General features: G+C 40.3%; 1 protein-coding gene across 2 annotated transcripts in view; it reads right to left on the bottom strand.

Annotated features, from left to right (window-relative positions):
* The window catches only part of SMARCC1 (SWI/SNF related, matrix associated, actin dependent regulator of chromatin subfamily c member 1), a 90,066-nt gene extending 85,263 nt beyond the window's left edge, over positions 1-4,803 (bottom strand). For both annotated transcript variants that reach the window (XM_026089744.1, XM_026089745.1), the window contains exon 1: positions 4,684-4,803. The gene's annotated coding sequence lies outside the window, so the exon portion shown is untranslated. The remainder of the gene's footprint in view (positions 1-4,683) is intronic.
* Positions 4,804-12,019: the final 7,216 nt, after the last annotated feature.

Raw genomic sequence — 12,019 nt, 5'->3', positions numbered from 1 at the left:
ATTTCCCAGACAACTTGAGATAGGCTTAGAGAAGGCTGCTCTAACAAGAATTGAAATGACAGAGCGGGAGCTCTCGTTCAAACGCGTTTCCGCGGCAGAGGCAGTGCTCCGCCTGCACGTCTCTGCCTCCTCGCTGATCAGAAGGCCCACAGACCAGAGAAAGCACAAAGCTGGAGAGCCGGCACGGACAGAAGAGCTTTCAGATTCATTTTGCATATTAGAAACATTTCTGACCTAGGTTCTAGCTAACTTTCTAGGTAAGAGCGGGTCATTTTCTTTAAACTCAGTTATATTACACTTCAGGAGTATTTGTCGCAGTAGAATGACCAAGTTACAGGCAGTCTTAGCTCTACTGAAGTGTTGTAAATTCATCCGTCAGTCAGGCAACTAAAACGGTACCATGGGCACCAAAGTGAAACATTCCTTCCCTTGGCTGGGGAACTGCTGATGGAAAGCAAAGCAGTTCTGCGAGATATCACATATACCAGTGTACAACAACACCCGAGAAAAGATCCTTCATAACCATTCAGCAAGAACAGAACTGCTCCTGGTGTGCCATCTGTTTAGAGCCCTACCGTACACAGAAAGTAATAAAACTACTTCAAAGCTGCCATACGTCTACCTGCCAATTTGGGGGTTGCATATATTTCAGGCTCATTCTTAGCAAACTAAAGTCCTTTACAGCTGGAGCAGAAATTCAACTGTGGAGGTAGCCTCTGATCAGAAGCCTGAACAGAATCAAGATGTTTTAACACACAATGATTTTACTGACATATTACTTGGCTCCCTGAATACAGGGGCTGGTTTTCAAACACGCCTGTGCACAAGCATGCATGCAAACTCCAGCTGCCCTAAAAAAATTCAGCCTAACATAAAGCCAAAAAACACCCCTGTAATCAATATTTCTGTGACACTTACGCAGACTGCGGTTGATTCTGCTAGGCTGCTATATATGTATGGTCATCCAGAATCACCAGCTCTGTTTTTGCTGACATGCTAGACATGTCACACAGCTGAATGAAACCACAGCAGCAAAGCCTGCTTCATCTGCGCTTCAGGATCTGTTGACCTAACTGTTCTACCCAATTCTCCCCTACTTCAAATTTTGGGGGTTGTTTTTTGGGAGTGTTTCTGGGGAGGAGGGGGGAATTGTTGCAGCTTCTCCCTCATCAAGTTGACCATCAGTAGCACACTCGCTTCAAGCATTAAGACCTGACAGCACAGAAAGTAATCAATGACCACAAGAGTTTCCAAAGAGGCAACGTTAAATCTTTCAGTGACAAGGCAGCGCCATTAGGCGCTGAATGGGCAATTCTTTACCTTGGCRTTCCTGCAGTTTGGCACAGGATGCAGGAATCTAGGAATCCCAGGAGGCACAAGTCTGACAGTAATCACAGTGCCTTTGGCAAATTACGATTTCATTAGCAAACACAGGAAGATTAGCCAATACTAAACTACGAAAAAGAGTATACAAATTCTTCTCATAGACATAGGTCACTTTTTTAAACTGTCTCGCAGACTTCAGCGAGACCCTCTTATGCTTGTAGCAATGACTACAATTTTAATAAAAGGAATTAGCTTTTAACGATTAGACAAAACTTGTTCTGCAGAAGAGAGAACTGATAATAAGCCAGATTCCCTTCCACATTTTTACCCAACACAATCCTTCACATAATCCTTTTGGAACTCCCCAGCCTTGTTATAACAAGGCAATGAAGATCAGCTGGCCTCATAACTTTCTGTCTAAAGGGTTAGTATCTTGGTATGATCTTCATCTGAAACATGCAAAACTAAGAATCAATCAGAATTTTTGGTTTTGAAAATTAATGAAGGTGGATAATATGCATTTAAGTGCAGTAATTAGAAGACAGGCACTGAAGTCCACTGTAACAACAGTCTCCCATTACTTGAGATGCATTTACAGATCCTGTACTGTGCTGCATCCTTGCCAGGAACAGGAACTTAAAGGATTAGCAACCCTCTATGGGGTGCAAGCTTCAACTATTGCATTCACTCAAAGCACTAAATAAAGCGTATGAAGTTTATTTCAATAAATGCAGACTGTGGTGGGTTTAATTCAGTACAGGTCAGAGAAGGACCTTGAATACTGACTGAACAGGGCAGCTTCCCTTCGTGACTGACCGCTCCACTGCTGAAGTGCAGTCACTTACGAGAAAAAGTGTGCGGTATGCAGGCCTGAGACCAGTTAGTACCTGGAAAATAAGGACTCTAATGTGGACTGGAGGAAGAACAACCTTGGACTGGTATGTTCGCATTAGCAAGTGCTCCTGGAGAGCCACATCCCTGTGTTTCGCAGCAATTGCGGTTCTAAAGAGCAACACTTAATCTGAAACAAACTGCACTACTAAGGGAAACGCTGCAGTGCGTATTCATGGAAATCAGTAATCAGCATCAAAGAAGGGACCGTTAGCTGGGGTCTTTAATGATGGTAGTTGTGAGCAACTCTCACAAACCAAGGATCTCTTCAACCGTCTGCAGGTACCCAGCATTCAAAGTTTCAATGTTTTGGGGGCTTGTTTGTCTTTTCCTCCATATGAGCATGACCTCCTCCTCACTGATTTTAAACTTAAGATCCTCCCTTGCCAGGAACACAGTGATACTGAATAGTCACTACGATAACTACAAATTTTCAGCCTCCTTTAGTCTTATTCAGTTTCTTTTCAGTGAAAGACTTTTAAATAGCTTTATTTGGAGCTTAAAAACATCACTTGAGATCTCCCTTCACCTTACCTCTCTAAGACGGACATAGTGGTATAGAACTGAAGCATTCTGGCTCTTCTTCAAAGTGCTATGGTAGAATAACCAAATCTCCTTAGCAGCCTAAAAAATACCTTGAATTACATGTCTACATGCCTAAAAAAAGTGAAAGTTAATCTGCTCTTAAGAGTAAGTATACCATTTCCTCATAAGAAAACAAAATAAAGTTAGATGCACTGAAGAGTTGTCCCCTGTCAGAAGTAACTGAGAACACAGAGATCCAACTGCTGTAAGCTGAAGCTACGCAAATTCAATTAGAGCTTCAGAACAACAAAAATAGTTAAACACATGAAAAATATATTTATAATGCCACTGAAAGCTTCATTACCTGATTTTATTTTGTTTAGGGTATGACAAATTGATTTATGGCTTGACAGCACTCAAACGATTTAGCAATTTCTTGCCGAAAATGGGTACGGTTTTATGGTCTACACTGCCATATCAAAATAAAACACCACAATATTCACCTCTGATCTTAGAGGTCTAAAGTTTTGTTATTACCACTGAAGTCATGTGACCAGAACGGGAGAGATGGTGAGTTACATCTGAATGGCATCTCGTGGTGCTTCCTAAGCATCAAGAGAGTCATGCAACAGATAAGTTTGAAAACCTCTCTTCTGGAGAAAACGTGAATTTCTAGTTAGCATGAATTCACACTCTTGACAACAACAGGTACATGAACAAAACATACGTAAAAAAAGAAAAAAAGTAAAAAAGTTAACCACAAAGTAAAAAGATAGTATTCTGAACTGGTGGACCAAAGCAGGTATAAGTACTTTCAACCGTTTTCTAAACGACTTGAGTTTATGACACTAAACAGTTATAAATATTCCCAACTTAATTTGGGCATCTAACAGAATCCTAGATTGCACAGTCTTAGGTCCCCACTGAGTAATCTGAGGCAAAGATAATCAATGACTCCATTCAGACACTACTAATTAGTAACATTTATCAGATGGTATACAGCTCTCTATTTTGAGTTGGTAAATTCTCTGAAGTAAGGGGCTAATTTAAACCGGTGATTACAACACGGCAATTCATCTCAAATTCTTCTGTACTTCACTGCTGATGTGCACAATGCCACATAAATATTTATGACAGTCTTCCTGGCCTACAAAGATTACTCTAAATCATCAGACTGGATGCTTGATACCATGAGGATGCTGCAATCCTTGCCTTTCGCAACTGAACTCCCTTTGTCACTTTGTCCTTACCATTTGTTGTATCCCTCTCTCGCCTCTATCAGACGTTCAGACTTCCAGCACGTTTGGACACGATCTTTATGGTACGCAGGGTTCCAAGCACAACAGGGCTAACCCTGAATGGAATCACTAGGGATAGTACTGGTAAAGTTGTACTAAGTTTGAAGTTTAAATACCATAGGCAACCCTCAAAACGTTGATATTATTGTTGATATTATTTAAATAATAAAATTTATCAATATTCTGAGTGACTGAAAAACTAACCCAGACTAACTAGGTAATTATGCACAACCAACACACACATTAAATCTGACAGCATTACAGGTTTGAAGTTGGCATTGAATATTTCTGTTGCTTAAAACTTGTTTGCTTTGGAAACAGTATGTTAGTTGGTCTGTTTAGGATGTATTCGTCCGAACAGATTTGACTTTAAATTTACCAGTTTACAAAGAACAAGCACTAGATATTAAAACCTTTCAGCAATATTCATGAAATTATTTGCAAATGTGGAGAGAATATTAAACTGAAGATCTGTTCTTACAAAAAAGAGCTGCTCTATTTCACCCGTTCCAAAGAATACAATGACAAAAGCTTCAGAATAAGCACAGACCTCCCAATCAGCTGGACGCATGCCAGCAGCACAGATACGGGCTAAACAATGAAATACACTGTTGTAATAGYGGTGGTTAACTCTAATACTCACAGGAAGCTTTGTGAAGGCAGGATTGGTGACATGTTTTCCAAAGGCATCTTCCTGGAATTGCAGCAGCTGCACTACCAGCCCAGCCAGAGTTTTATTGGTAGGAGCATCTGCTTGAACATACTGGAAAAAAAAAMCAAAACCAAAAACACACGCTTAGTTGGGACAGAGGATAATAAAACATGAAGACTGGTTTAGCAAATCCCCAGACTCCCGTACCAGCTGTCGAGCACAGTTTAAGATATAAAGATTGCTATCTGTGCCTGAGGGTGGGGGGCACCAAGCACAAATATATTTTTCAAGCTGTAATCTTAAAATATATCAAGTACTTGTGAATCATCATCAGTTCATCATGGCCACTGGTGTTTTACAGATACGAATTAGCTACTTCAGTCCGATTTCTAGTTCCTAATAAAGTAATAGGCTAATTCTGGCCCACACATAAAAAGTCGCTGTGGAAGGCTTTGTGTCAGATCCTTCTGCAATGAACTGCTACTACTACAGGTTAATCCCAATAGTGTCCGTTTGTTACTATTTAGCATGTCACATACAAACAAACAAAATGACCCAGACAACTACACCTGCAACGTTCTGCAACAATCTACTGTTTCCCCAGGATATACTTGTAATAAAAAGCATTCATGCAAGGGGAAAATGACAGCATGGAGTACACAAAAATTGACTGGCTGCAGAGTTTTAATTATTCCTGGTACTACAATATTCACTTACTGAATGTAATCTTCTCACCAAGCCAAAAGATTTCTAATGGCAGAATTAAGTTAGAAACATTACTTGTTCTTACAGAATACAGTAGTATTAGCTATTCTACAGCCATTTACCTGGGTAACAGTATGAACCATAAGACCTTCAATTTTCCTTCAAATCAGATTCTTCTAAAGCCCCATAAAAGATCTGTGAGCCAGAACCTTCAGAAGTTTAAATCTGTTGTTTTAAATAGCAGTCAAACCTAATTAGGTTTTTCCAAAGCACTAAGTAGTGAAATACACTATAAAGGGCATGACTTTTTTATGATGATTTTACAGTGTTTAAGTACCTGAAGGTGCAAGTTCTTTCAGTACTTGTTAAGAGGCAGACAGACACATCCGAGAAATTAAATCTTAGCGACTCAACTGAACCAGCCAATCAGCAGCAAAAGACTCGCCAGGTGTCCTACTGTGTGCATAAAATCCGATCTGGAAATATGACCCCATAAAAGAACAGAAGGATAAACTTCCAAAGCTTTTCCTTACCTTCCCCCAATGAAAGGCAGGCAACTGTGACAGTTTTATCCAATTAACAGTTCTCATCAACTCACATCAGCTACTACAGAGATATGAAATATCAGTAATAGTCCGTCTTTTTTTTTTCCTGCTAGAGCACCCCTGAAGACTTTTGCTCTTAGGAGTTTTTAAAAACCTCTGGAATTCCATGCTCCTCTCAGCTAGCAACGGAGTTTCCTCAGTTAAACCAAGTATGCTGTAGCACTACAGCTTTAGTTTGCATTGTGGGCATCCTCCAGGAAGATAAAAAAATGCAAAAGCTACTTTTACATATCTTCTCTCAAGCTATACAATCTTCATTATTAGAGCGTTATTGAAAAGACCTCAACCATTATAACTCATTTCACAGGGAAAAACTAACTCAGCACTGTTGCATTTGCTTTTTTTTATATAGTGTAAAAGTCTTAAATCTTTTTGCACTAAATTTAATACAATATTTTAAATGAATAAAGCACTGAATGAAAAGGTGACTTAACCATAAAAATGCAACAAGATAGCAAGTGTTGATGGCTCCCATTAACAGTTTGTGAAACAGAATAACGAAGCACTTCTGTACTTAAAAACATTATAAAAATCAATCACCAACCAAAAAAACCTTTGAATTCAACTAGTCTGCTTCTCAATCCATACAGTCTACTTATAATCTCACAGCTTCTTTACGCCACCTAGAAAGAAAACTGCATCCTGCTTTGAGCGTAACTCTAGCTAAGGTTCTCACAACCTGTAGTTTGAGGATCCCATAGAACTTGGGAAGATGATTCATGAGGAGATAACCAGAGAAAGAACATACACTTCTTCACACAAGCAAGCCAGCAAAAACAGAAAATGAAAATCAATGCAGAAATATTGCAATGTTATGGGGTTTCAGTAGGGTTTTTTTTTTTTTGGCACTTGTAAGTGAAAGTCATTGAGACAACACTACAATCAAAAATAAGCAATGCATGTGTTTTTGATTTAAGAGCTGAAGAACATTGCTCCAGCCTATTGTAAATATATAGTGACTTAATGCACACAGCACTGTTACCTCAGTTGAAAACTGAATTCAGAAGAGGTAGCATTCTTGCAGGGACTTACTGCATTTAATTAAAATATCTTTTTCTTCAGAAAAACATTTACATGACAACATACTTGGGAAACTTTTCTTAGGAGTGTAAATTTTTCAGGCATTTACTCCTTTACATGCAGATCCCACTTCTACCTCTTGCAGGAGGCACTGACGGCTGGCCAGCTATCAGAAAGGAAGATAACATTAGGAATCCCTGATTCTATTTTAGACTACATCTTGCAAATTTTTTTTGGACAGGCAAAGTCACTTCTCTGCCCAAGGTTCCTCCTGAACAATAAGGACAGAAACCTCCAAAAGGAAGCACAAAGACTCCTCTCATTCGCTCACTGTACCCTAACCAGCAATGCAAATGGATCTTGCTACAGCAAAATTAGTAAGATTATTTCCTGGTTGATATACAGTGTTTCTGGAGGAACACGGAACATGAAGTCATGACACACCTGCAGCACACAGCTGTAGATTTCACTACTCTCCATAGCACATAGAAGCTGAAAGTGATTCTGCAGCAAAAAAGATTTTTAAACGGTAGATTCTAAAAGACAGAAATTATGTCTTGTTCCTAGCCACATAGCTTTGGCATAATTTTTAAGTGCTGAAATACCAAAGYCTGATCTATACTGTAAAGATTTTCTGACAATTAGAAATACAAAAAAGACACACATCCTTAAGCTATACTGGCATCAAGCAGAAAACATACGTGGTCAGAAGTCTTTTAGTGTAACTCAAATCATTCAGGAAGAGAGTAACTACTAGCAGAAGACAACACTATTTTCACTAGCAAGATTTGCCATTACGACTGCACTGGAAAAGCCTTTGTCACATGGACGTAAGGGAAGATTTGAGTATCCAGTTTTGATGTGGTTACTGACCTTAAATAACCCCATTATGGCTCTGTGCTGTAGCACTGATGCACAAAATCCTTTCCTTCCCCCAAAACAAAGAACATCTAGGCTCAGATCACTAAATAACAGAGAGAGGAAGACCAGCATTAAAATATTCTGATTTAGGTTATAACTCCCTTTTATTTCCTTCTTAAAGGCACAAACACAGAAGAACTCTGAACACATGCACAGAAATCCCTTCCTCAGAWTAAATCAAAGTCAGTCAGTAGAGAAATACTTGATAAGGATAACACCAGCAAGAGAAGTCAGAGCTAGCAGAAAGATAATTACGAATCGTCTAAATCCAGCTCCTGGCTTGTAGTGAACAAGCAGGTGGTCTCCAACCAGATATCTACAGCCAGAACAACGGCCATTTCAGAACAGCTGCCAAGAAACGGATCGTACCTCCTCAGTCTCTGGGCTGAGGCATATTAATAGAATGGCATAAAGGAATCTCACACCTATCATTATTGTCTGCAGCAAAACAGAACATGTGCTCCACTGACATCAATCTAACGCCTTACAACAGCATCACACTCTTTATTAATAAATTTTGTTTCCCTTTCACCGTTATTTTACACAGAACACTTGGTAATAATAGTAAAAGTGCTTCCCATATACTCAAACCATGCACAATTCCAAGCAATACCTAGTACACAGCAATATGGTTTCATGTCTGCACGTATGGCCCACGCTTTGTCTACTCTTCTAGCTCACCCTCTCCGAGGTAGCACTCCATACTTTCTTAAAAAAAGAAAACAAAACAAGACACTGAAGCTCCTACCAGCTAAGATAGAGAACTAGATGTGCTTAACACTCTGGGAATTGTCCTCAAGGACTACAACTAAGATCAAAACTATTTTCTTCATCCTTAACAGTATGAATGCAAAAAAAAAAACCAAAACAAAACAAAAACCCCCCTCTGTTTTAGGAAAACATTTTAAACACAAGAAATGATTTCTCTTTGTGACAAGCCATTTTAATATAAGCAATTTGTTGCTTAAAGCCAGAGGGATGACCTAAACAACACATAATATTAGAAATTACTGAGCATTAACACAACACCTATGAAGTGAATCGCTCAGTTTTTCCTCCACCTTTGAACTGCAAATTTCCACTTACAATGGACACCTTTATGTCACTAGAGTTAATCTTCCCAAACGCTATGAAAGATTTCAACTCCCCCAGGTCTTAAAAACCACAGCACGAAATACAGTTTGCAACTCCCAAGGAAGAGAGGCCCAAACATCTGAATTACAGTCCAAGGCCTGGAAAGTATGGGACCTCCTATACCTTTCAGTACAAGGAATCAGAACAAGAAGAGTTCCATACATTACACATACAAAAAGAGGGAAGGACACAGAAGGCTGGAATACGCAATTTTATTTTCTGTCATTATGCTTGGTGTCACTAACAGTCCATCCCCAATATTCCTTCCATCTTTATAAGCATCCTCTACTCAAACAGCTGCTTCTCCCCTCTGCAACACAAACTCTCAACGCACACCACCTTTCTGTACAGCCATGGAAGGACCTTCCTCACTGTCAACACTTTAGCTAGGAAGAAGAAATAGGCCTCAAAAGCTTGCTTCTCGGGAAAGCAGTACATCCTCTAACAGCAAAGCAGGGTTACAATCCCCACATCGATACCTAACAGAATTTATCACCAACAATCTCTGCTGACGGATTCGACACACTGCCTAGGAAACCCATTCCTCACAGTTAATAGCGGTTTTCTAATATTCTGTGCAAGTCTTTCACGCTACTGTTTAAACCTGCTATTTTTTTGAGCTATACTCTAGAGACATGGAGAACATTACTGTCTTCCACTCGTGTATTTGAAGACTCGTCTAATCTAGAGACAAGAATGGAAAGATGGATAATCACCATTCTCCCACTCTCCCCTTGCCCATCGTGACTTCTGGGCCTTGGATCAGGCTTGCTGTTCTCTGGATCCCCTCCCATCGGGCCACAACCTCCTCGGCGCTTCCAGAGCTGGACACAATACTACAGGTTCAGGCTCTACCAATGCAGAGGTGTATACATATCAATTTTTAAGAGCATATGATGGGCATATATCTGCTGTAATCCCCAAAGTACTTTTCTGAAATATGACACACCAACAGCAAAATTGCCACCTGAATCACAGGAAACAAGATTAAGAATTAAGTATCCACTGTACAAAGCAGCATTTCCCAAGAAGAATTAAAGTCAGTTAACTACAGTTCAAAAAGGAATTAACAATTCCATTTAAAGTTTGGGGCTACATCTTTAAGCATTAGTAATAATTATCAAATTCCTTGTTTCACAAAACAAGAAGGATTTTTAGTCTTTCTTCTTACTTTTCAAGGAATTTATACAGCAATATTTTGAAATTCGCTTGCCCACTAGATTCCTTCTTAGGCCAATTCTGTTTACCTTCCAGAACTTAAGAAATAAATATAAGTATCTAATCTTTCTAATCAGTAATACCAATAAACATAAAGTAATTATAACATAAAGAGTTCTGCTTTGATTTATGAAATGAAAACTCCCATCCCTGAACTACAGATAAGAGCCCTGCCAGGCTATAATAAGGTGAGAACTAACCCATCTAGATAGTTTTCCCTGACAACAGCAAGGGACAAGCGGAGTCAGGAATAACTGTTAATGCTTTTAATAACGTAACTTGAGAAAGCTCATCAGCAAAACGGCAGATGTCAGTTCTAAGTCATTTCAGAATTAATAAACTTATCTTGCAGATATTCCATCATGAAAACAAAATCAAAGAATGTTCCTCCTCAAAAGTCTAGAAACCGTGGAAAAGGCACAATCAAAACAATAAAAGGTCGAACTAAAGATACAGTTTTACATTATCATTCCTTTATCAACATACATAGTTTAAGCGGCTCACTCAAATTATTACCTGACCCCCATTAGGCTGATTCGACTATATGTGGCTGCGCTCTAAACAGATTCGCGGAAAGACCGGTAGAACACACCTCTAAACATGTTTTGTTTTTATTTTTAAGCCCAGATCAGTACACACATCCATTTCAGAGCACTGCCGCACAAATAATCAAATCAACGGCTCCAGCGGAGCAACAAGAGGCAAACTGGTCCATAGGTTACTTAAACCAGACCTACCAAAGGAGGGGGAAAAAAAAACAAAAAACCACACACACACAGATCACTATCTCCTAAATCTGAGATAAAAATAAAAAATAGAGCACACTTAGTTTGTCTAGCGTTTCCCCTTGACATCTCTCTTTGGCTTCGTCCTACCTAACGCTCTTCCTAAGATTTCTGCAAGGCCGTCTAGACACATGTATCTGCCTTTGGGAAAATTTCAGTCAGGTAATTTTTCAAGGCCTATGTATAAGGAATCATACTGAAAGCCAGAAAACCATCAAAAAGGAAAAACACCTAAAAAAAAAAAAGACAAGAAGCAGAACACAACAAACGGTGACTGTGCGGAAGAAGAACGAGAGCGCAGGGACAACACGCAGCAAGCAACGGCACCCCTGGATAAAAGTGAGCCAGCCACGACCAAACCAACAAGCGTTTAGTTTTCCCACACGCATTAGCTTTGGTAAAACGCAGTTACGAACAGCACGAGCAGTATTTTTTTTTTTTTGGTGTGTTTTTTTTTTTAAACCCACTAACGCTTAAGGGGAGGGGCTTAAACAAAACCCATATAATATCCTGGCAAGCCGCTCTACGACTTGCCTACACAAGAAAGTTGCCGCTGCAGCTTCGCTCAGTATAAACACGGGTGCGAGGCACGGGAAAACAGCTCTGATGGACAAGGGGAAATATATATATATATATATATATATATATATAATTTTTTTTTTTTTTTAACCTGAAGCGGTCGGGAATCTCCGCAGAGCGGTGGCTCGGTGCTGACCCCCCGCCCTCCCCCCCGGCAGCGCTACCTCCAGCGGAGGGGTGCGAGGGCCCACGCGGCGCGGCAGGGCCGGGCCGGGCCCCGCTCCTGCCCTTCCCCCGGCGGCTCCGCTGCGGGCTGACAAAGGCCGGCGGCGGAGTGGAACGGGGCGCCGCGTCCCCCCCGCCGGGCCGCCCTGAGGGAACTTTCCCGCGCGCCGCGGGCAGGGGGCAACGCGGGACCGT

The sequence above is a fragment of the Apteryx rowi genome, unplaced genomic scaffold (assembly GCF_003343035.1).
Source record: "Apteryx rowi isolate R43461 unplaced genomic scaffold, aptRow1 scaffold_83, whole genome shotgun sequence".
NCBI lineage: Eukaryota > Metazoa > Chordata > Aves > Apterygiformes > Apterygidae > Apteryx > Apteryx rowi.
The sequence above is the reverse complement of the archived record's forward strand: the minus strand, read 5'-3'. Positions and strand labels throughout refer to the sequence as shown.